The sequence below is a fragment of the Carcharhinus amblyrhynchos genome, chromosome 7, assembly GCF_965287045.1.
Source record: "Carcharhinus amblyrhynchos chromosome 7, sCarAmb.v2.hapA, whole genome shotgun sequence".
NCBI classification, from domain to species: Eukaryota; Metazoa; Chordata; class Chondrichthyes; order Carcharhiniformes; family Carcharhinidae; genus Carcharhinus; species Carcharhinus amblyrhynchos.
In genome coordinates, this window is record NC_137330.1 from 34961953 (window position 1) to 34988449 (window position 26497).

General features: G+C 42.5%; 1 long non-coding RNA gene across 1 annotated transcript in view; it reads left to right on the forward strand.

The window, feature by feature from the left end:
• Window positions 1–7144: 7144 nt before the first annotated feature.
• LOC145345438 (uncharacterized) overlaps window positions 7145–26497 on the forward strand; it is a 53751-nt gene continuing 34398 nt past the window's right edge. Inside the window, exon 1 of the long non-coding RNA XR_013887064.1 lies at window positions 7145–7296. This is a non-coding gene — a long non-coding RNA (uncharacterized LOC145345438). The remainder of the gene's footprint in view (window positions 7297–26497) is intronic.

Consider the following 26497-nt stretch of genomic DNA (forward strand, 5'->3'; position numbering starts at 1 on the left):
ATGCTCAGTGACAGCACCACCTTCCTTCCACATTACGAGAATCATACCTTTTTCTTCAGATTCCATTCATAAAAATCAAAACTCTGATCCTTTGCTGAAATAAGTTTGAAACCTTTTGAAGTCTACTCTCCCAAATTTTGTGCGCACTCCTTCTGTTCCTCTATGCAAGGAACTCCTTGTTCCACTTGGTCAGCGTCAGATCCTGCAGTAGCAGACAGTCTTGGATAATTAGATGAAAACACCTCTGAACCAACCAACCAACTGTGAACTGAGTGATCCAAACATTTTGCTGTTATCCACTATTCTCCCAGCCTGCTGTTGCAATCTTTAGCTGGAGCTGGCCTTTCAAAGGGTACATACCAATTTCTGAGCAACGGATATGCAAATGACCTGACTCATGAACTGCTGGGGAATTGACCTTTGCAGGTCATCAGTGGGTGTCAGTAAGGACTCATATTTGCAACTCTGGTGCAAGTCATTCTGTGGAATTCTGGCGCAATATCACAGTTCCAGAATTTCCAGTCATGTTTCATGGTACTGTTCTCAAAACGCCCGTGGATTCTCTCATTCTCCACAACTGTCTGGACACATGTTGTGGATGATAATGTTTGAGGGATTGAGGGATTGCCAGCTTGGGTCATTGTCTGTGTGGAGCCGGCACGTTCTCCCCGTGTCTGTGTGGGTTTTCTCTGGGTACTCCAGTTTCATCCCACACTCCAAAGATGTGCAGGTGAGGTGCATTAGCCATGCGAAAGTACCCTTTGGTGTCAGGGAGGTAGCTAGGGTAAATGCATGGCGTTATGGTGATGGGGCCTGGGTGGGATTGTGGTCAGTGCAAACTCAATGGGCAGAATGGCTTCCTTCTGCATTGTGGGGTTTCTGTGTTTCTATGATTCTAGGGACAGTGTAGCTAAAACCAGTATACATCATATAGTGACACTTACCAGAGTTCTACAACAATAACTATAAAGAAAAAGACACAACTCTGACACCCTTGCAAGATTCTTACAAGAGACCACTCTTACTTTATCCACAGGACCATGCAGAAATATATTTGACCATCAGGTATGTCTAATGTCATCAATTCATTTCAGGGGCTCAGGATTAAGGACCAACAGTATGAGTAATAGAAAGAGTACGAGTCCCAAATTTAACCTGGGGTGACAGCTGAGGAAAAGCTGGTGGAGTGAGCCTCAGTCCTCATTATGGCCTGTCAACCTGGAACCAGGGCTATTTTAGCTCTTAGGCTTTGTTTCAACACAACAGGACAGACTCCTGTTCGTGTAGAGCATCCATAATGTGAGCTTGGTGGGCCAGAGAAGAATGAGTGCAACAGAGGACCACTGGCGAGGACCCATGCCAATGATTACATATGCAGTAGGGAAAAGGCGAAAGGGGTCCCAAATGATTGCAAAAAGCCCAAGTGAGGGAGGATCAAGCCTTCATTGGTAGACTAAATAGAGCAGTTCTGGCCCACAAAGAAACTAAAAAATTAAAATTGACTGATTCTTTTCAGTCTGTTGTTCCTTGGTTTCTGATGTTTGAGCAATGTAATGTACTGTTCCATGTTTAAGCAAGATGGGCGGCATTATGGGCAGTAGAGCGACACATTGATTAGCACTGCTTCCTCACAGCGCCAAGGACCCAGGTTCGATTCCTAGCTTGGGTCACTGTCTGTGTGGAGTTTGCACATTCTTCCTGTGTCTGCGTAGCTTTCCTCTGGGTCCTCTGGTTTCCTCCCACAGTCCAAAGATGTGCAGGTTAGGTGGATTGGCCATGCTATATTACCCCTTAGTGGCAGGGAAACTAGCTGGGGTAAATGCATGGGATTTTGGGGATAGGGTCTGAGTGGGATTGTGGACGGTGCAGACTCGATGGGCCAAATGGCCTCTTTCTGCACAGTAGGATTTCTATGATTTTATGATTCTCTGATCATCAGTGCCTGAAATACAACATTGGGCCTTGCTGTGATGTCTATGAGAGCCTAGAACAGTTCCAGAGGATGTCAATATGTCAATTAAAATGGTTTGTGGAGGTGGGAGGGGGTGCAATGTGGAACTGGTGCATAGGACACTGTTCCACTTATAACTTTCAGCACAGCTCAATCTGGCAGCGAGGGGGTGGGCTTAAAGTCTGGATACTGTATCATTATAAATTCGTATTTTGCCCCTTATTGGAAGTTGTCTGCTCTTAATTTTATGTGAAAGAAAGATTTCGATTTCAAATTCTATTGAAATGTGTTATAAATTATTAATGTAACAAAGCATTATTTATTGCCATATTTTAATAAATTCTATATCACAATAAAGATAGAATCAAAATGCAGCCAAGGATAGAAAAAGAATGATGTTTGCATCTCACAAATGGAATAAATTAGCAAGGAAAGGATGCAGTTTGTCCTCTGGTTGAATTGGGTCCGCACAGCTGGGATGTTAGGGCCTGTTTGATCTGTCCTTCCAATCTCTGATAGTTCCTATGAAATTACAGTTAATGGACATGTGCTGCAGTGAGGAAATGTAAAGGGGTTGTTGCAAAACAATAGGGGCAGTTCATCTCATGTACACACCTGTTCTTTGTAGTTCACAGCGGCTAATTTGAACAGTTAATATTCCTTGAATTAATTTGACTGAGGTTGTACATTTGTAAATGTTTTAAATAATTGGTTCAGTTACCAGATGCCTGCTTTTGAATGCCTCAATACGATCAGATTGGAAGTTTATATGGTGAATAGTTTATACTCGACCAGCTAGCCTATTGTTCAAGACTGTGCACCTGCATATTCTGCTGCTAGGTTTCCTCCGGAGTGCTTTTGTGACAAAATTAGGCCCATATAAAATCATTTAGGGCCACATAATGAAAACAAAAATGGAAATTTCCATCAACAATTTTCCACATCATAATCACAAGAACAAAGACTGGTGATCTGCCTTTTGTTCTCAATACTGTATTCTAAAGAGGCAGTAGCATAGCAATTAATTTACCTAAATCACAATATGAAAGTTACTGATTTGACCCATAGAGCAGCAATTGATCCGATAGCTGTGAGGTATGTCTCATTAATTTTCAGTGGGAGCACATGGATCTAAGACATTGTGACTACTTTGGGTCTTGTGAGTGGGAGTGAGGTATATCCATGAATACGGGGATGTGCAAGCTCCCCTCAGTCTAGCTATAACTCTGTGTGCTCCTTCCACGTGCCATTGTTCCTGCTGCTCCTCCTCTTCCCAAAGTGAGATTCCCAGAATAAACCCCAAAAAGAAGGAAGTCCATTTCCAGAATACCTTTAAGAGTTTACAAAGTCCAGCAGCAAGTACAAGCACTTTGAAATCTGATTATCTAACACAAGCAAGAACTTTCTGAGGAACTCTTTAACTATCACTGCGAGTGGTTGCCTCTTTGTGCTACCCATAGTTTATGGGCAGGATGATGATAGTCAGGTCAATCATGTTGCAGTCACAGCTACGTTGTTTGATCTCATCGTGCATTTATTAATGAGACAAAAGGCCCTAATTTTAGCAGGAGCTCTGGAATGAAGCCTGCCTTGAAATGAGCATGCTTGTGACCTCATCATAGTTTGTGCTTCACTCGTGTGTGCGAGCTTACTCCCTGTAGTACCTGGTTTTTAGTCACGGCCAGGGCAGGAGGGACACAAATACTGAATGCACAGTTAAATGGGAGCAGTGTGAAGATGTGAAAAGTTATTGGACATATCACCCACTGAGAGAAATTGAACCTGAGCACAATCTTTTCTCAGTTTATATAAACCTGCTGTGTTTCCATTCTCCCCTGGATTTACTAAACCTCTTCCAGCATAGATAGTATGGAATGTATCCTCCTAAAACCATCCATAAACAATCTAGAAAAATAGGACCATTCTCTAAATTACCACAGTTGTGCTCATAACTTAATGGTCGGAATTTTACTGTCCCACCTGCCACGGGAACTGGAACGGGCAAGAGGTGGACCTTGGAATGGTCCATTGACCTCAGGCAGGATTTTACAGTTTCGGGACATGTGAGGTCGTAAAATCCCACCCATTATGTTGATTGAAAATGAATCCATATGTCGAATTATGTCCACTTGTATGATGTAAATTTAAAGCAGATAAAATGCTTTTTGTTTCTGATATTAACAACATTTAGCTGATTTAACCCTATGGAGCAGCATTTTGTGATGGATTATTCATATTCATAGGGGGTCTTGCAGTGCCGTGTGTAGTGTCCCTGCCTCTGAGCCTGAAGCTCCGGGTTCGAGTCTGCGCTTCAGTTTCTGCACTATAGAAGTTCTATAATCCTATGAGTCTCGCCCCAGAACTTGATAATCAAGAAAGGTGCATTCGTAAAAAGGTCAAACAGTTGAATATCAACCTGAAAATCCTTCCAAACGTGGCAATGGCTGGTGGTAAGAGCAAGAGAGATTCCTGGTCTGCTGTGCTTGATGTGGAATGTCACTCCTCCATATATATAGCGACAGCCACCTGTTCCAGGAATAACTAGCTACATAAATAGATGAAAATCCACCTTAGTGCATCACTAGGTGCTGGAAGAGAATTAGAATTGAATGATTCATTTTTCATAGGCTCAGAAAAAAAATTGTGATCCATATAATGAAAATGGAAAACATTATTATTTTGCTTGTTAATTCATTTTCTGTGTGGCACTATAACTGCCATTGTGATCACTTACACCATTAAAACTAGAACGAACATCTTTTTTTAAGTACATCCATTATATTAACAGATAGTCCTGGGATGTGTTATGGGGCTATGGAGCAGGGCTGAGATTATGGACAAGAAACCTGGAAGTGTGAGTTTATTGAATCTCCTACAATTAAAAATTGCAGGACGTCTTTTAACTTATGCTTTATTCTGCAGGTTTCCTGCCCAATAACTAACTTGATTGGCAGGATTGCGTTCAGGGGGAATGAGATGCTGGTTGGGTGCAATAATCACGAGTGTGAGGGAGCAGAGAGAACACTGGGTGGGGTTCACTAGATAGCTTGTTCGACATGGAGACCTGCTTCTCTTGACCCCCACAGCCTCAGAACCATTGAGTGGTGACAGAGCAGAAGAAAGTCATTCAGCCAACTGCATCCCATGCTGGTTCTCTGAGAGGAACTCAGCGAGACTCACTCGCCCGCCCTTTCCCTGTAACCCTACAAAGTTTTCACCTTCAGATGTTATCAAATTCCCTTTCAAAAGCTACAAATGAATCTGCCTCCACTACATTGTCAGGTGTTTATTTACTAGCATCACAAGTAGGCCTACATTAACACTGCAATGAAGTTACTGTGAAGATCCCCTAGTCGCCACACTCAGGCACCTGTTCGGGTACACTGAGGGAGAATTTAGCATAGCCAATGCACCTGACCAGCACGTCTTTCAGACCATGAGAGGAAACTGGAGCACGTGGACGAAACCCACGCAGACACATGGAGAATGTGCAGACTCTGCACAGACGGTGATCCAAGCCAGGATTCAAACCTTGGTCCCTGGTGCCATGAACCAGCAGTGCTAACCACTGTGCCGCTGTGCCACCCGAGTGCATTCCAGATTCTAATTGCTCGCTGTGTGAAAAGTTTACCTTGTGTCATCTTTGCCAATCACCTTAAGTCTACGGCCCTTTGATGCTCGGCTCCTCTGCCAAAGGGAACATTTTCCCTCGATCCACACTGCCTAGTCCTCTCATAATTTTAAACACATCTATTAAATCTCCTCTCATCTTCGCTTCTCTAAGTAGAACTGTCCTAGCTTCTCCAATCTAACTGGAGTCCATTGTCCCCGGAACAATTCATGTAAATAACAAGCAGTGCGCTAAAGGCACTAACCTAATGGATTTGACCTTCTCAGCTCTCTTTACCTACTGGGTTTTCCATGCCTGGGAAATGCAGTTAGCATGGGTTAGAAACAGAAAGACATTGAAATGAAGGCCTGACTCCTGAGAGTGGATTGGTCACCTACCCCTGCCTCGCCTCCATTAAACCCAGATATGAGCAGGGTTGAGGCTGGTTGGATTCCCTTTTCAGATTTTTAACTTCCTTCATGAAACGAAACCAACCCTCTTTTGAGGGTTAAAATTAATCTCTTGGTATCTAATTTAATCTCTAAGCAGAACCTAGACGTACTGCTGAACATCCATGATGCTAATTTTGATAGAGAAACTAAAACTGCACGAGATATCAAGAAAGGAGCAGTGGATCTGATGAGTTAATCCAGACAAGGGCCAACATCTGGTGACTTGAGTTACTTGGAAGGTTCTGAACTTGGCCCTGAGATCAATTTGAATTTGAATGCACTTTGGATGACTTGTGACATTCGATAACGTTATTGTAACATTACTGCTGATTTTACAAATTGCAAATGTCAGTGTCTGCTTGCCCTATCAGCATCTTCTCCACTGAGTGAGGGACCAGAGAAAGGAGAGAATGGGTGACGCAGGATTTAAAGACACATGTCAAAGACTGGAAAAGGGAAAGTGTCTGCAGTGTGCCTCCCTGTGCGGAATCAAGTCAATGCTCATGTGGCATCTTTATTTCTTAATGATTGCAGCCAGCAGTGGCTACAGTGCTTCAGGCAGGTGCTAGTATTCTGCGAGCTGCGTACAGCCGTCTGAACACAAGTCTCATTACCCTTTGCTATATATTGATTCCCCCTGTGGGATCTTTCCTTTCTGACTACTCTCATTTGTAGCGTGCATTTGCATCACTCAGCATTCAGATCGATAACCAGCGGTGCTTTGGGCGAGAATTAATGGCTTTTTTTTTCCCAATCCAGTGAGATGGTGTATAATGGAATGACTGTTTCCTCTAATTAGAGAAAAACTTTAATGGCTATATCGCAGTGAAAGTTCTTCACTGTCAGTAATGTAATCATTCCTGAAGCTGGAGGAAGAAAAATCACTGAATACAAATCACCCAATGGATTAAGCACAGACGTCAAAAATGCACTTGAATATTTAATAAATAATCAATTAAAAGAGTGGCAGTGGAAGTTTGTACGTGATATTTTGCATACTTGAGGGATAAGGGAACAAAGAATTTTTGTACGGCTGTGTGTCATTGGATTAATTTCACCCATTATTAAGGAGCCATAATTCACTTGTGAGAAAGGCACATGATTCATTCGGGAGCTCCTGAGAATGCAGTTTAAGCTCTTTTTCACAAGGGAAGAAAGCCAGTATGCTGTTGCTAAAAAGAAGGCGAAAAGCTGTAAATCCAAAATCAAAGCAGAAAAATGTGTGTTGGTTCTCATCTGAAAGAGGAAAGCAGGAAAACGCTCCTATATTCTCCTGACCAAAGGTTAGAAGAAGCATTAATCTTCTGTCTTTCCAAAGTTTAATGGCTCTGGCGAGTATCTTGAGCAATCTATCCCTTCATTTCAGTAATGGACTAGATCTGAAGCAATATTCTGTTTGTGATAAAGCAAATGAGATGAGGAGGAATCCGATCAGATTTGATGGCTTAGATTTTGCAATGGGGCAGATGCCTTATTGGAAAATAGGGCAGAGTGTGATGCAAGGTCATTTAACAAACTTAACAGTGGTTCCACTGAATTCTACGGATTGACCTCAGCATAATATTATGTGTGATCCTCATGGCAGCAATGCTGGGTGGAATTCTCCAGTCGCGCTGGTCTAAAACCAGGAAATTCCCATCCAACCGTCAATGGTGTTTCACATTCTCCGCAATCTGCCTGCTAAAATTCCAGTGGCGGGCAGAATGGGAGAATTCCAACTGCTATCTCTGATTGGGTACTCAGCCAATGGCGGCCACAGCATTTAAAGTCCAACAGCAGTTAAAAAGAACTGATACTTCTGTTTGTGTTCCTTCGTATGTACTGCATCTTCAATTACTATCAACGAACATCATATTTGTCCCACTGTAAGTTAAATGTAAAGTCTAGTCATCAGGATACCATTATACATTGTCTCCCTTTCTCCTCATTGTGCTTGAGGAAGAAGAGCCAGGTCTTTGCAGACAATTTCCACCAGGTCCCATCATGTGCTTCATGTCTGATATACCAGCTCAAAGCACACCCAGGGGATTTAAACACTGAGCTGGAGAACGGTGCAAGGGGTGAGGGACACACCACGTGTAAGCAGGATGAGTTGCAATGGCACTAGAGGTGGAGGAACTTACAATCCAATGTCGCTCAGCTCAGGAGTCAGGAGGTCTGCAGTGTTTGCTTTCAAAAGAGCAAGGCCTTCTGGACAGTAAGCTTTGCTGCAGGTTTGGGGGGAGCTTGTGTCTAATGAACAGTGTGCTGAAAATGATGGCCAGAGGGCAAAACGTCCAGGAGCCAGGACTAGGCTGGATAATGTGGCAGCAATGCGAGCAGTCACAAAGTGTGATAACTTCGAGGTCATTTTCAGTGCTAGCCCTGATGAGAAACCTGAAGAGCAGTTGGACCTCAACCGTATGACTGCTGCCGCATAGAGTTGGGATGCTGCAACATGAACTGTGATGAAAACAGTTATGTCTGCTGCGCTAAGTGAATGTTCATCAGGCATTGTATATTAAGTTGGCCACCTGTTAAATTTGCTAACTTTATTTTTATAGGAACCCAAGGGTTAAGTTTATGGAGGATTGTAAGGCAAGCCTGGGCAATTCACTTGGTATAGTACGCCCTGTGCTGAATTCCTAAGACAGGATGCAGGTAATACGTTGCATACATTCTCAGTATACAGTGACCAAAAGCCTAAGTTCAAACATGGGTGAGTGCCGGCTGGGCTGAGAAACTGGGGTGCAGCTCTCCAGCTGCACAGTGAGATTTTTCTCCCGTTTTTCAGGCATTTTGTAAACAGAGAATCTAGGGCACGGTTTCTGCCTTCACGCTGGTGGGGCGGTTGCTGATACAGCTGGCAACAGCAGCTTCACAGAGACAAGGGGCCCCTTTTTAAACGGTGCCTTCATCTGCGTTAAAAAAACTCGCCCTCATGTACACAGGAGGTCCTCCCACAAGCACCAAGACGAACCCCACCTCCCCTGCCCTATTAGAAGGCCCACCTCTGATGCAGCCCCCTGGCAGTGCCAGGATGCCAGGCATGTCCCTCTCCCACCCTCCCCCACCCCACCTCACCGGAAGCTATACCTACCTTTGTTCCCTCAACCGCCTCCCATTTTTTAAATAACTGCTGTAAACCTTGTTTATGTGACATTACTTCAGCGAGGGAGAAAGTCTTTATCTGTGCGGGGTGGGGGGACGGGACACATGGCGGGGAAGTCCTTTGGAGAGTTTTAAATTTATTATTGTTACATCAAGGGATAACGAAAATTGAAAAACAAGATCTCACCAGCGAGAATCAAGTTTTCCAATTCTCGCAAGGAGTTTTACACCCACGTCACCATTTTACACAGGGCGAATACAGGCACAAAATCACCCCAATGGCATCTGTTCTTGTTGCAAACATGCCCTGGTACAGAGGCTTATTAAAGGAATCTTGAAGCTTTTTCTGATATCATGGTTATCATGACAGTCAGCAAAGTGAAGAACATTTGAAACAGTGTGAAGGTTACACATCAGTGTTATTTAGCAAACATGTGGAATCTTACACTTTTTGGGATTCTTGTAACAGCAATAAAGGGTAGACTGAAACATTTCATGGGGACTTTGAGGGTGAAATTATCATTGACCACTCAGAGAGCTGATCGTGCAGGGAACAATCAATCCCTGATTGCCACAGGTTCTGAACACACATAGAGAGGGGTATAAGAAAGGTAACCCTTCCTTTGTCCTCCCTGAACAGCCGGGCATACACCAGAACACACCAGAAGTTTCATCTTCTCTCCTGGGCACCTGATCAATGCTCCCAGTGGGAACAAAGACTAGAAGAGATCAGCTTGGGCTGGGATAACAGCTTGTGAGTGTTGTTTGGGGAATGTGTAACCCCTGCCTCTGCATTCTCTTTTCTCTCTCTCATTTACTGTTGCTAAGTCCTCTTTTTGCCTGCTCTTTCCAATTCTCTTGCTAAATCTCTCCACCTCTCTTCCATACTTTAAAATGCCTTCCAAAGTCTACCTCTGACCAGGCTTTTTACCATCTTGCCCTATCTCTCCTCATGTATTTTGTGTATGAAATGTGGTTTGTTAATGCCTGTGTTACTTTAGCAGGTCAAAAGTGCTATATAAATACAAGTTATTTTTTGTTGTTGTTGTTGAGACATTCACTGATTTCATTACTGTTAATTAGTTTACAGTCAATAGCTCAGGTGAGAAACAGGCAAGCAGCAAGAGAATGACTGGAACTGGCACCAATAATGCAGCTGCCTTCCAAAATACTAACACATCTGGAACGTCTCACCATCTCTTTCAATGCTTACAAAATTATCAGAAAGTATGCAAGTCATTTCACCCGTGCCCTTGCAGAGCTGATACATCTTGTGGTTAGTCCACCTCAAAGGTCAGTTGTTCCGCAGAGAAGGTCGTCCAACCTGAGATCTGCCAGCAGCCAGACACTTCTGGCATTTAAGTAGCAGCTTGGTGCCTTTTGATTAAGATCAAGTATCAGATCAAGGCCAAGATGATGGGGCTGAGTGGGGGGAGGGAGGGGTGGGAAGGGAAGGGGGAATGGCTCATCTTGTCAACTTGAATCTTGTTTGTCTCTCTTATGGGGACCATGAATTGGCTTCAGTTTGAATTTTTTTTTTGGAGCAAACAAGAAGTGGATTTGGAATTGCCCAGTCTGTTCTCAGCATTGGCTTTGGAACGTTTAAGGATGGAATGAAAAAGATTTTAAAAATCTTGGTGAAGCACCAGATTGATTTGATTTGATTTTGATTTGATTTGATTTATTATTGTTATATTTATTAGTACACAGTGAAAAGTGTTGTTTCTCGAGTGCTATACAGACAAAGCATACCGTTCATAGAGAAGGAAAGGAGCGGCTGCAGAATGTAGTGTTAGTTATAGCTAAGATGTAGAGAAAGATCAACTTAATGCAAGGTAAGTCCATTCAAATTGGTGTTAAGATGATGCTGTCATGAAGGAAAGCACCAAGATAGAAAAGAATGGGCTTGCGCATGCACAATGCTGGTAATGCAGGGAATCTTTGTGCCAAGGTCTGGGATTTTTAAGTGTGGGAAAGACATCATCAAGTGGTATGAATGACAGATATGTGAGTGATGCTGAAAATGGAAGAGACTGCTGGGGAAGGCACATCTGTGTGGGGGCATGAAAATGATGTTGATAGAATTGCTAATCAGTAAACTATCTTTTCAAGTAAGGAAAGTCCCTATTCTTGTGGAAGCTTCAAACATCCATCTTGCACACATGAGGGGCTTTTCTTTCATGGCTCATACGGGCAAACTCATGCAGAAAAGAGCAAACAGTGACAATTCGGAAACTCTCACGAAGCTGTGTTACAAGGTGCTCATGATGTGGAGATGCCGGCGTTGGACTAGGGTAAACACAGTCAGAAATCTGACAACAGCCTGGTGTTGTCAGACTTCTTACTGTATTTACAAGGTGCTACCAGACTGACCCAAAACAAATCAGTATGCAAACTTTAATTTTGTTCAAGGCCCGCACCTTACATTTTGGTTTAGCTCATCTCATTGGATCTCTCAAAGGTGTCCAGAGGATATCCTAGATCTTTGAGGAGTCAACTAGCACTTACTTTTCAGCCTCAAATGTTGGGATTTTTTTACTGCTTTGAAAGGTGGACTAAACATCCAGGAAAGCACTCGCCTACTTGTATAATCCAGTGCTTATAGTGGCCAATGAGCTAATGACTGAGAGACTGGAATCATTTCTGGTTGGTATATTGCACTAAAAGACATGTGGATACAACCTGCGAGACCTGTGAATGCTGTGAATCACCCACCACTCTGTAATATTATAGGATATCTCTCATGGGATGGTGAGAAGGTAAAATGGTCCAGCAAACAATGCACCTGTGACCTGCTTCAGACAGTTTTGCACCATTCATTAACTGATATTCATAATGTCCCCAGTGGCAGCTTGAATTGACCCACTTGCTGAAACAATGCAGCTGTGACATTGCCAAACATGAGTAGTTGCAGAGTTGGCTGTAGAATATACTATAACCCTGTGGCAACCTCTGCAGGCTATCCCTCAGAAAAATAAAGATAAATGAGCCTCTGCCTGTCTGTAAATTACTGTTATATTGAATGAAAAAAGGACATACCTTTGGTTGCTCTTCAGACCTCTAAGCCACAGGTGTACTGGTTGCCAATCTTGCCTCTGTAAATGGAAAAGTTGCTGCAAAACTGACATGCAGAGTGCTTGTGAATGTCCCCTCTTACAGCAGTGTAAAGGGTAGACAGGGGCTTCACCCTTTGCAAGGCCAAGCAACATTCGTGTACAAGAATAGAACCCCTAAATATGGGATCCTGACCTCAACTCTTCTGGTCAGCTCCTATCATAGAATATTACTATAGAAACCATACTGTGTAAGTGGAGGCCATTTGGCCCATTGAGTCTGCACCAATTGTCCAAAAGAGCATCTTGCTCCTGTCCAACCCCTCAACCTATCCCCATGACAACATGCATTTACAATGGCTAATCCATCTAACCTGCACATTTTGGACTGTAGTCCAGAGTGAAAGCATGTTAAAAGGGCCAACATTTAACTAATTAAGTCATCCATCTAATTAATGAAGAAATGAATTACTAAGGTAACAGAATGTCAGTGATGGGAACTGGAACACTTTTCTGTTTTGGAAACTTTCTGCTGCCATTAAGCACTCCTAGCTCAGCCAGACATATTCATCAAGAATAAAATTCTTTCCAAACTGTTCTATCAATGCAGCTCATAAAAAGCTGCAATTTGTGCAAAACAAATTGCTGCTGTTAATGGTTAACTTTTGCTGCAGTGATTTATCTAATAATGTCTTGAAATCATACAGCAGCGTTTATGCTGAAACATTTAAATTGCTTCACAAAATTTCTCATAGTGAAGTAGAATGACAAGCTCACCTTGTCGACAATGTCTGAAATGGAGAACCTGAGAGCAGTTGATCATTATTATTCTTACAGCCTTATTACGAACACCGTACAATGTCTTGGAATTGTAGGAATGGAATCCCTCCCAACTTTTATTAAATATAAAACCAGAAAATCTGTAGTCATAAACACTGCAAATAAAACTCAACATCTACAGGCAAGCTATACTATCAGGGGTTAATCTTCAAAGCATGTCAATATCAAAACCAAATCGATTTTATGTAAAGGACGCTGCATATTATCATCCCAATGGCACAAGGTGGTGGCCAAAAGACAACTCAATAAAGAAGTGAGGGAAAATATCATAACAGATGGTCACTGACAACAACAGCTGAGGAGACATGGACTTTGTTACATGTATATCAATCTGGGAGCCAGAAACATCTCACCTGAAAGGGGTCCATTGTTTCAATCGTGGAAACAACATCATAGAATCTCTACAGTGCAGAAAGAGGCCATTCAGCCCATCGAGTTTGCATTGACCATGATCCCACACAGGCCCTATCACCATAACCCTGTGCATTTACCGTTGCTAGCCCGCCCTGACACTATGGGACAATGTAGCTTGGCCAATTTAGCATGGCCAATCCACCTAGCCCACATCTTTGGACATCAGTGATGAGTGGGTTTGTCTGGACCCAGGGAGGGGTCAGATTAATGAGGTGAAAAGGTCCTAAGCATTGACCATCCGGCTGGGTGTCCTCAGGGAATGTGTTCATCATTCAGCAGAACGTCTTCGGGAAATGTGTTTGATATTTTCAATAAGATTTGTAAGAAAAAGGCCAAGAACATAGGGTCTGGAACTGCAATCAGAAGGAAGGTAAGGCCTGGTTAGCTTGACTCAGACCTATTTTCAACACTGGTCAAGACCAGCCATGTTGGAGATTGTAAATGTTTTCAGCCATGACATGGTGATATTGAACCTACAGCTTTCGGCAGAAGGACCAGCTGTGTGGGGAGTTGTAAGTTATCAGCCAAATCCAAGGGATTCTGGGACTGACTTTCAAGATAATTTACGAGGAACATCCAAATCCTGAAAGAGTTTGTGTTGAACTGAGGATGGCTTGCATATGAAGGTTGGGTTTTGCTTGCTTGTGATTTTTCAGTAGAAGCTTTCATCCATAAGTCATGGTTTTACATGTTCCTGGAAAGCCATGGTGAATTGTGAGGAATTTAAATCAGGTTAACCCCAGTCAAGTGTTCATAGAATAGAATCCCTACAGTGTAGAAGGAGGCCATTCAGCCAATGAGTCTGCACTGACTACAATCCCACCCACATCCTGTTGTGCAGTATAATTTACACCAGGTCACAGCCATTGTATTAGGGCATTAGGAGTGTTTTGATAAATAAGTTTGTGGTTGAGCCAAAATTCTGTGTCTGTGTAAGTTTGTCATTTATAAAATCCTTAAGTCAAGAACAGTAAACGTAAACAAGAATATACAAGGTACCTCACAAGAGGTTATTGCAGAAGGTCAGGGGACATGGAGTTGGGGGTAGGGTGTTAGCGTGGATAGAGGGTTGGTTGTCAAGTAGGAGGCAGAGAGTGGGGGTCAATGGGTGCTATTCGGATTGGCGGTTGGTGACTAGTGGAGTGCCCCAGGGGTCGGTGCTGGGGCCTCAGCTATTTACCATTTATATAGATGATCTGGAGGAGGGAACCGAGTGTAGGGTGTCGAAATTTGCTGATGACACCAAGATTGGTGGAATGGCAAATTGTGCGGAGGGTGTGGAGAGTCTGCAGAAGGATCTAGATAGGCTGGGCGAATGGACCAGGAACTGGCAAATGGAATTTAATGTTGGCAAGTGCGAGGTGGTCCACTTTGGTAGGAATAATGGTAGGAAGGATTATTACTTACGTGGCGAAAAGCTGCAGCAGGTGACAGTGCAGAGGGACCTCGGGGTCCTTGTGCATGAGTCGCAAAAACCCAGCCTGCAGGTGCAGCAGGTGGTCAGGAAGGCGAATGGGATGCTGGCCTTCATAGCGAGGGGGATTGAATATAAAAGTAGGGAGGTCTTGCTGCGGCTGTATAGGGCATTGGTGAGACCGCAGTTGGAGTACTGTGTGCAGTTTTGGGCGCTGTACTTACGCAAGGATATTTTGGCCTTGGAGGGAGTGCAGAGGAGGTTTACTAGGCTGACGCCGGAGTTGAGATCTCATTGAGACATATAAGATGATGAATGGGATGGATAGGATAGAGGTGGAGAGGCTCTTCCCGCTCAGAAAGGACAGTAGGACTAGGGGGCACAGCCTCAAGATAAAGGGGGGGAGCAATTTAGAACGGAGTTGAGGAGGAACTTCTTCACTCAAAGGGTGGTGAATCTCTGGAATTCTCTGCCCGTTGAAGTGGTGGAGGCTGCCTCGCTAAATATTTTTAAGAAGCGGGTTGATGGGTTTTTGATAAGAGAGGGGATTAAGGGTTATGGGGAGAGGGCGGGAATGTGGAACTGAGCCACGACAGATCAGCCATGATCTTATTGAATGGCGGGGCAGGCTCGAAGGGCTAGATGGCCTACTCCTGCTCCTATTTCTTATGTTCTTATGTTCGTATGTTCTTACATATTATTATCATCAGTACATGCCTGTATTAATTGTTTATCTCTTGTTGCCCTGGAGATGGAGGCGATAGACCTTCTTCTTGAAGTCCATGTAGTGAAGATACACCAACCTTGCTGTTAGGTAGAATGTTCCAGAATCTTGATCCAACAATGATGAAGGATATACCCATGACAATGGTGTCTGACTTGGAGGCACAATGTTCCCATGCGCTGGCTCCTATCCATCCAGCATCTGCTTACCCAGCACTCGGGTTGCTTTGCCCAGTGTCAACTTCTCTCCACGAGTGCCTACCATGTCCGATGCCCAGTCCATTCCATTCCACCCAAGCCCCTGCCCTGCTCCGCCCACTCAGTCCAGAAATGACATTGTCCTAGTCACATCATCGGACCTTGGTTTAAATGCTTCAATGGGCTGGGTGCTGTCTTCCAGGCCCCTTTTGGGCTTCCTTGCCGGTAAAAATCTTTCAGACTCCATAATCAAGAGGCAAAGCACAACCTCTGCCATCTCTGAGTGGAGGCTTGATCACATGTAATCCTGATCAAATAAGATCTGATTTCATGACACCTGTTCAATTCTTGCAAAATGCCTGGAAGGATTAATATTTCATATTGTTTTTCTTTTTCTATCCTCTGACTGTTCAATTGTTTCTCTAGAAGCTTTGACATTCAGGATTGTTTTGTGAAAAGGTTGCGGCAGTGGTAAGCTGGTTTTCCTGTTGATGTTGGAGAACAAGCAGACTCAGCAAACCGTTCTATATATAAATTTAAACAACCAGTGACAGGGTTGGCAATGGGCTGTGGATTAGAGCTGTATTTTTACAAACAGCAGAGCTTGAGGTACTTCAAAACGTCCTGGACCCAAGCTGTCACCCACGTAGTAAAACCTTATTCGGTGTTTGAGTTCAACTATAACATTTTTGGCACCACTTAATCTCAGGAAACCTTTTTTCCTTTTATGGAAATAACAATTACCATGCTAAGTATAAATAAGGCAGCTTAAATACAGTTTTTGGCACACAGTCTGCACCAGATGAAGGTAGCAGTACAATCCTCAGAGCTAAAGACACATAGGTTTTCTTCAACTGAGACAAGTAGATATTTTCTAATGGCAACAAGTATCAATATAGGGAAGAGTGGACTAACTTTGAGTTAAAGGTTTTGTGTGGTATACATTAACCTGACTGAAGTACACAGCATAATTAACCAGAATGCTGTACCAAATCTTCAAATAAGCGAAAATGTTACTGTTAAAAAGTCAAAGTATTGAAATATTTGTCAGTTAAGTAATTAACATTTCTCATTTTTACATTAATTTCCTTGCAGTTGACTTATTTCTCTCGAAGCTTTGTGACATTCAGGATCATTGTGGTGAAATGGTTGGGGTCAGTGGTGAGCGAGTTTGTTTTTCTGTTGATGTTTGTGTCACAGAACAAGTAAGCAAGTTGTTCTATATATAAACGGAAACAACAGAATAGGGCTGGCAGTGGACTGCGGATTAGAGTTCTATTGATACAAACAACAGAGCCTGAGGTTCTCGCCTGAAATTGTGGCATTGGCAGCCCAGCGTTTTGGTCGTAGCAGCAAGAATATCTGATAGGAATTTCAAAGTTGCTGCCATTTGAAGCGCTGTTCTTTTGTATGAGAAGCAAAGGAAGAATATTGAGGTTGCGTTGCTCCTGCGATCACCATCACATTCATGGGTGTTGCTTTTGAAGTGACGCTGGAGGAAGAGACAAACGAAGGCTTTCCCTTTCAGCATTGAAAGTCAGCCCCCTCCAAAGAAGGGTTGCTCCAAAACTTATGGAAGCAGATAGCTGAGTGGTGTCTTTTTGCCATGGCTCGACCTCTTTCTCTTACAAAAGTGTATAGCTTGCCATGGATGGTAGTGAATTGTTGGTGGAATGGTGGAGGTCTGCATTTATTGCCAAACACTCCTGAGCCATCAAGTCACTTGTTGCATTACTTCAATACAATTTTCATGCTTGATATAGCTATGTTAAGATTAGGATTGTATCTCCACTTTGGTTTGTGGCTACTGCAAAGCTATCATTAACTGTAGCAGAAGAACCTCGCTCTGGTCTCCGAAGGGAATAATGTGATATTGTCTTCAAACAGTCTGGTATAAATGACGGTCTTAAAATGCAACCACTATGAGTGAGACTTGGGAAATGGTCATTGACCTGAATAACACAAATGGTCACTGACCGACTGCACGTTGATGGAGTAGGACATTGTTGTTTAGGCCATCGCACCGCGCCTAGGAGACCTGATACCCAATTATCATAGAATCATTGATGCAATTGATGTTTCTTATATTTGGATAAACCAAACAGAAGGATAAATTGTCACATTGGAGTTAATTCTAAGAATGTGATATGCTACTGCGAGAGAGTATACATCTCCACAGGAAGTGATCTCAAGATCCTGCTCTTGTAGGCCTCATGGAAAGATGTTGGCACGGTAAGAGATATTCTAATGAAGTTAAAGTTGTTCTTACCTCAGCAGACTTTATAAATGTTCTGTATAAGCACAACACGATCAAGAACATTATAATTGTTAGTATGAAAGGAGTTATATTAATCATCAGTTTCAACAGCAAATTGGACTGCAGATATTCTATGCAGCCAGCTGGGATGGCTTCAAGTGTAAAAGTGAGGTTCAGAGGAATTACAACACAGTTGTAAGGGAAGGCAATGGTCTTGTGGTATTACCGTTAGACTATTAATCCAGAAACTCAGCTAATATTCTGAGGAACCAGGTTCAAATCCCACTATGGTAGATGGTGGAATTTGAATTCATTTAAAAAAACCTAGTTTTAAGAATCTACTGATGACCATGAAACTGTTGTCAATTGTTGGAAAAATACATCTGGTTCATAATGCCCTTTAGGGAAGGAAATCTTTCATCCTTATTTAATCTGGCCTATATGAGGCTCCAGAGCCACAGTAATGTGGTTGACTCTCAACTGCCTTCAGGCCAGCCAGCAACGCCCATGACCCATGAATGAATAAATTTAAAAAGTTGTCGCTACTTTCCACTTTTCCTTACAGCGAAGGTGTTTATCTGTTGACCGTGGAGCAGGTGGTACAGCTATGGCCACCATTATAAAGTAAAGTAAAGTTTATTTATTAGTGTCACAAATAGGCTTACATTAACGCTGCAATGAAGTTACTGTGAAAATCCCCTAGTCGCCACAGTCCGGCACCTGTTCAGGTACACTGAGGGAGAAATTAGCATGGCCAATGTACCTATTTGGAATGTGGGAGGAAACCGGAGCACCCGGAGGAAGCCCACACAGTCACAGGGAGAATGTACAAACTCCACACAGACAGTGACCCAGGTTATCGAACCCGGGTCCCTGGTGTTGTGAGGCAGCAGTACTAACCACTGTGCCACCATGCCACCTATCCTGCTAAAGCTGAATCTGTAGCACAGTTTTTTTTCTTCTTTGCCAGCTACTGCGTGTTGCCGTACACATCTGATGGTATAATGGTCATTCCTGGCCTTAAGTACGATTTGATTTGATTTATTATTGTCACATGCATTATTATACAGTGAAAAGTATTGTTTCTTGAGCGCTATACAATTCATAGACAAGGAAAGAGAGTGTGGAATGTGGTGTTACAGTCATAGTTAAGGTGTCATTATTGGAGAGTTTAAAACAGTTAAAATAAAGTTTAGAAGCATAAAACGAGAGTAAGAGATGGAATTAGAAAGTATGCTGGGCATAGCTTGTAAGAAACGTCCTGATTCTGTGTACCTGACTCAGAAGCAAAAAATCCATGCCTATATCGAACAAACAATATGTGAATAACAAAGTGGTATCAGTCAGCTAGAATAACAGTATGAAAGAGAAAAGTTGGAAAAAGGACTAAATTGAATAATTAGGTAGGAACCGGACTTAAATGAAGATCGAGAAAAGCCTTTCTTTCACCAAGTTGAAAAGTGCTATATTTGTGATAGATTGCAGCTGGAAAGTATTGATACTATTGCCTAACAGGTAAATGTATTTTTGCGGAGCTGTTGTATACCGTTAGCAATCATGAGTTCCAAGGGCAGTTTTGAAAGAAGTGATCTGATCCATGTAAGTCAAACAGTGCACAGTGTGGAAAATCTAAATTGAGAAAATTGCGATAAATTTCTTGAGTTGGAAAAGGGATGATAGGCTCATTTTGGTTAAAGGCAAATGGTACAGAGTGTTCAGCACAGAGTTGACTTTCACACAAAGTGGTGCAGGTGAAAGCCCTGGAACCATTTCAGAATTATTTGGCCATCGCAGTAATGGTCCTTTAAGGTCTTTTGGAGTGAACAAGCTTAGATGGGCCAAGTAGAATTATCATTCAACTGGCAGAAGTTCGTCCTGTTTCCTAGCCACCTGCTTCCTCTGAATCAGATCTGAGAAACTGAGCAACATGCGAACAGTTGGGTTGCTTGTAAAGGCTTTAGTGAAATGTGCAGAGTTTATGACCTTGATTAGGTTGCTGAAGGATCTTACGTGCTTTTAGCTTTCCCACAGTGAACCTACCAACTGTGTGGATCTATAGACATCATCCAAAAAATCGTCAGGTTGACATAACAGCGGGCCAAAGTCTGGCCCAGAGGGTCAATGTTGGCAGTTTTTCAGCTGGTGTGGTAAATTTCAATTATTCCAGCCACCACAGTCAGGTTTGTTAGACTGTGTGTGCTCTACGTGCAATGCTGCAAACATTTTGGGAAACAGGGAAGTACACACAAGTGGGTGGAGGTTGCTTAAAAGACATGACCTGAGAATTATGACCTTGAATTTTTTTTAATTTTAAGAATATTCATTATAATACAGCCCTAAAACAAATTATAGCTTGAAAAATAGAAGCTTTTTTTAAAAAAAAGAAAATTAAAATGTTATTCAGTTGATTATGAGTTGAGCACAGGAAGCATGACTGACATTGTTGCATATATTTATGCAATGTGGCTAGATAATTGACAAACGTGACAACAAAAAACAATATTTCAAGGCTTCTCTTTTGTGTTTAGATAAGTTACAGTTTCATTAATATTTGATATCAGCCTTTCGGGTTATCTGTAAACCCAAGATAATGACAAATTCTTTGATAGTGAAGTAAATTATCAGTTCTCATAATTTATCAACAAATATTTAAAATACCAGCCTCGATATGTATCAACTCTATGTAAATTTGATCGGTCCTGAAGCATGCACTGAAAGATCAGTGGGGTCTAGCAATGTATTTTGGAACAGACACAAATTATTAATGCCAAACTCCAGGCTTAATGTTGTCAAATTCATCAAAGTACTTGATAGGTGAAGACATATATAGTTAACACTGTTGTGCAGATATTATTGATTCATCTGAAAAAAGATCTAATAGACATCAATATTATGTGAGTCAAGTTGATATTCCTCTTCCATCAATTATATTTTGGTGTGATGAAATATGCCATTACATTTCCAAGCCATCCATCTCCTCAAGCAGGATTTTTAACCAGGGTTTTTTTCTTTCATCCACATTCTCAATATTTTGACAGATGAATGATCAAAGGACAATATCCAAGAATGCGTGCCCAAATCGCTCATTCCTTCTGACACAGTTTATCAATCGGTTTTAGATGTTTAAAAGACAGTTTGAAAAATTAAGAACCGGGTCATTTCGCGTATTGAAATGAAAGGTACAGCAGTATTTTGAAAAACGCAGAATGAATGTGTTGTAAGCATTCTAACAACTTTTTCTTGCATGCATTTGAAGATGTATATGAAGCATGTCATTTGTGAATTAATTCTGAGCCTACGTTGGAATTTTACCTGCCTTGTGGAGGTGAATTTGGAGACGGAGGGGTGGGGCATTTGGAAATTAGTGCAATGACTGGACCAGATCCTCAACCTGTTCTCACCTTCATGTGCTGATGTCCCAGAGGTGGACTTCCAATAGCGGCAGCTCCCCACCAAGCAGAGGCAGGGAGGCAATTAAGATATTTGAAAGGGCAATTAGCCCCCATTCTGGCACTGCAGTGAATTTTTACCTACAGTGTTCGGGAACCTTGCTGAATCAGGAAGCCAGCAATGTGTGAGAAGTGGTGAGGGGTCAGAGCACCATTGTATGATTTGGCAGATTCATTTAAAAATAATCAGGAAAGTTACAATCCGCACCTCTGCAGGCATTTGGAGCTGTTTCCCGTGCATGCTGATCCCCAGGATTGTGTGGCTGATGTTCAAAGGATGCCATTTGGACCTTCAGGTCGATGTTTCCAACTTGTGGTGTCCTCTCACTCCCATCCACCTGAGCAACGCTCACCTTTTCCAATTGAGCTTCTGGCTGGCCATCCCTTCACCCTCTCTGATCAGCCTGCTCATGTGTAAGTTGCACGACGTCCTTCATTAGATGATGAATACAGGTGTGAACTACAAACTAACCACCTCCCGTGCGATATAATAGGCAAGCTACAAAAATAATGGCCTTGGCACCCCAAAATAGTCCTGATGTTGAGTTCCCAGGAAAATTCAACCCAGCATGAGACACCCCATCCAGAAACAGTCAGACTATAAACTTCCAAATCTCTTTACTTTGCATCTGAACTCCTTGCCCTCAGGGGAATTTGGAGGAGGGTGTGGAGGGAAAGCAGGTAACTAACTGCTTGTGTTGCAAAGCAAGGTTAGAACATTTGCTTTGAGCACTGTAATTTGGGTGGTGAGTTAAGATATTTAGTACGCACCTAAAGAGGTTCTGTTTACCAATGAACAAGCCTGTTGTACATGTACCTGCAAGAAAAGTCACAGAATGACAGTGTGATCTCAGGCAGATTGCTCAGTGATTTCACACCCACAATGTTTCTTGGTGTTTAAACACTGGATACTTTAAACAGATATTTAAGGCGTTTACCCTGATTGGTTGTTCGTGACAAATGGTACTGTCAGATCAGCAGCTTCAGATAATTCTGTCCCTTTAAGTTAAATAATGACAAATCCTACATTGTGAGTGTTCAATTCCTCTGTGTTGCAGAGTTCATCATGGGAGTCCTATAAGAAATGTATTCCTTTAGATCAGCGGCCTCCAACTTTTCAATACAAGGGCCACATCGTATATTTTATATATTTTCACGGGCCAAAGAAAAAAAATAGTTTTATAAATGAATAAATAAAATTTAAATGAATGAATAAATTTTATTATTTATAAATATTTCAAGTTGCTGCGGGCCGGATGTGGCCCATGGGCCATAGTTTGATCTAAAGCAGGGGTCTCCAATGTTGGGTAGGACAATCGTGTGAAAGGGTAATATTGATAGGCCAATTGGAACAGATAGATTCATACGTAAATAGCAATTATGTATATACATGTGTATATTATACATTATATATGCTGGGTGGAAAGCTGGTACAACAGAATATCAACATAAAACAGTCATTGCAATCTGTACTGTCTACATTTCTGATAAATAGCATTGTCCAGTATGTGATGCTCAGATTGCTCTGGCTTATTATGTAGATGATGTGGAGGTGCAGACGTTAGACTGGTAGGAAGTCTCACAACACCAGGTTAAAGACCAACAGGTTTATTTGGTAGCAAAAGCCACTAGCTGTCGGGCCTCTGATCCTTCATCAGGTGAGTGGCGAGTTCTGATCACGAACAGGGGACGTAAAGACATACACTCAGTTTACAGAATACTGATTAGGATATGAGTTTTTACAGCTAATTAAGTCTTAAAGGTGCAGACAATGTGAGTGGAGATAGCATTAAGATAGGTTAAAGAGATGTGTATGGTCTTCAGGCAGAACACTGAGTGAGATTTTGCAAGCCCAGGCAAGTCATGGGGGTTACAAATAGTGTGACATGAACCCAAGATCCCGGTTGAGGCCATCCTCATGTGTATGGAACTTGGCTATCAATTTCTGCTCAGCGACTTTGTGCTATCGTGTGTCATGAAGGCCACTTTGGAGAACATTTACCCGAAGATCAGAGGCCGAATGCACGTGACCACTGAAGTGTTCGCCAACAGGAAGAGAACAGTCTTGCCTGGTGATTGTTGAGTGGTGTTCATTCATCCATTGTCATAGCATCTGCATGGTCTCCCCAATGTACCATGCTTCGGTACATCCTTTCCTGCAGTGTATCAGGTAGACAATGTTGGCCAAGTTGTAAGAGTATGTACCGTGTACCTGGTGGATGGTATTCTCACGTGAGATGATGGCATCCGTGTCGATGATCTGGCATAAGAACATAAGAACATAAGAAATAGGAGCAGGAGTAGGCCATCTGGCCCTTCGAGCCTGCCCTGCCATTCAGTAAGATCATGGCTGATCTGTCGTGGCTCAGTTCCACTTTCCGGCCCTCTCCCCATAACCCTTAATCCCCTCTCTTATCAAAAACCTATCAACCCGCTTCTTGAAAATATTTAGCGAGGCAGCCTCCACCATGTCTTGCAGAGGTTGCTGTGGCAGGGTTCTGTAGTGTCGTGGTTACTGTTCTCCTGAAGGCTGGGTAGTTTGTGCAGAAGGATGCCCTCATAAGAACAGGATATGGCGCTTGACTCATCGATTGACAGTTCTGATGTGCCACAGTGAAAAATTGCACTGACCTCCTCAGAAGACAAACACAGGACACGGTGGACAGCGTACCCTTCGTTGTCCAGTACTTTCCCGGAACGGAGAAGCTACGACATCTTCTCCAGAGTCTTCAACATGTCATGATGAAGACGAACATCTCGCCAGGGCCATACCCATACCCCCACTTCTTGACTTCAAACAACCACACAACCTCAAACAGACCAGTGTCCACAGCAAACTACCCAGCCTTCTGGACTGTCATGTACAGATGTTTGTAGACGTGTATACGGAATAAAACCTATCCCTAATGTCTTTAATATAGAAGCACGTTCAATCTTTCGCTGGTTCTAGTATGTCAAAGGGAAAGTATGTTTTCTTCAGCTGAACTGACGATAATACGTAATTGAAACATAACGGCTGGAATTTTCCAGCTTTTCATGCTGGCAGGATCTTGCGATCCCGCCAATGGCGCATCCCCACCATGGGTTGCCTGGTAGTGAGGGTATATTCAATGAGAAACACTGTTGACAACAGTGGGACCAGAAGATCCTGCCAACAGCCAATGTCTGGCTGCCACCTCTGCCACCATGTAGTGGGTTGCATGGAAAATTCCACCCAATGTGTTATGTGTCAGTGCCTTCCCAAATGAACTTTCTTCATTTTGCTATAATTGGGTAAATGTATCATTTTTGTTTATTATTTTCACTTGGTTTATTTCAGAAGATTGCTGATTTCCTTCAGGACGTTACTGTGGTTTTGAATGAAGCCACCATTACATTGACAGAGCCAGTCACTGCACTAACGTGCTTTCCACTGAAGAAGAGTCACACCGACTCAAAACGCTAACTCTTTTTCTGTCCACAGATGCTGCCAGACCTGCTGTGTTTTTCCAACATTTTCTGCTTTTATTTCTTTTTATTACGTTGTGAATGTAAGTCGCATTATTCACCCCGTGACTGAAAAGCAAGCAGTCACCCATGCAAATGTATGTTGTTTTGATGGATTTACATTGAGTAGTTGTGCACAAACTATCAAATGTAGTGAATTGAAATTATCTGCTCGTGTACTGCAAAATGGATCATTGCTTCCTCAGAGACCAACAGTCCCCTTGCCCGCAGTTTGAATAAAGAGTAAAAGCATCTCAAGAGCAGTCTCAAGAAGCATTTACATTTAGCCGAGCAACCTCAGTGAACTAGTTCTCCATATTTGCACTGCTAAAACTTTCTTTCTGCTAACTGCAAGATTATATATCCTTGTTTTTCACGAACTTGCTCACAAGCAGCACTCTCCAGCAAATCCCAAAATCGGAAGTGGTAAACATAAGAGCATCTTTGGAAATCAATGTGTTAATTGTAATATAGAAATAACCTGAGGACATGATTAAATTGAGGAGATCTGTACAACTACAGCTTCTATCACTGTCTTAGAAAGCCACTGCACATAGAATCATAGAATCATAGAACCCTACAGTGCGGAAAGAGGCCCTTTGGCCTATCGAGTCTGCACTGACCACAATCCCACCCAGGCCCTACCCCCATATCCCTGCATATTATACCCACTAATCCCTCTAACCTACGCATCCCTGGATACTGAGGGGCAATTTCTTAGCATGGCCAATCAACCTAACCCGCACATCTTTGGGCATGGATCTGACTTTCCTTCCTCTGTCCAGCATTCAGCATTCCCAGTTGTTACAAACTGACGTAGAGTTGCTGGCATTGGACTGGGGTGGGCTCAGTAAGAAGCCTCAGGATACCAGATTAAAATCCAACAGGTTTATTAGGAATCACGAGCTTTTGGAATGCTGCTCCTTCATCAGGTGAGTGGAAAACACTCTCATTAATAAGAACCTATTTACCTTAATTAGCTTCCTATAATCCCTTATAAAAACTATTTGTATTCATGGTCACATTTCAGAGATTTTGTGTGCACTTGGAGTTGTCAGTCAAACTGTGAATTTACAGGCATCCCACTCTGATAATGATGGGTCAGGAAATCAGTCATGCAGCACTAATCCTATCTTGGTAGCCCTCCTACTTATGACATCATACAGGGTAGAAGAGCAAACACTGCTTTTTTTAATATTGGCTACTTCAAGGGCAGGGTATTTAAGCTCCTTGATAACCTGACAGCTCCCTTGACTGTATCATTTGACAATTCTCTTGACCGCACTCTTGCTAGTTCTTTTGGTAACTCTGACAGTTCACTTGACAGCTCCCTCAACAGCTCTAATGAGCTTGACAGTTCCAATGAGTCTGTGCATATTTACACACAATCATGTCAACTTTTAACAATCACAAAAGGTCACCTTCAATTGCTCAAAAGATGCTTGATCTCCCCCAAAGGTATACTGGGACCATATCATAGAGCGGACCTGACCTCTTCAAAGGAACCCAAGTAAGTTTAGAAAATCTCCGACCAGTTCCAAAGTGCACAAACTGCATTTT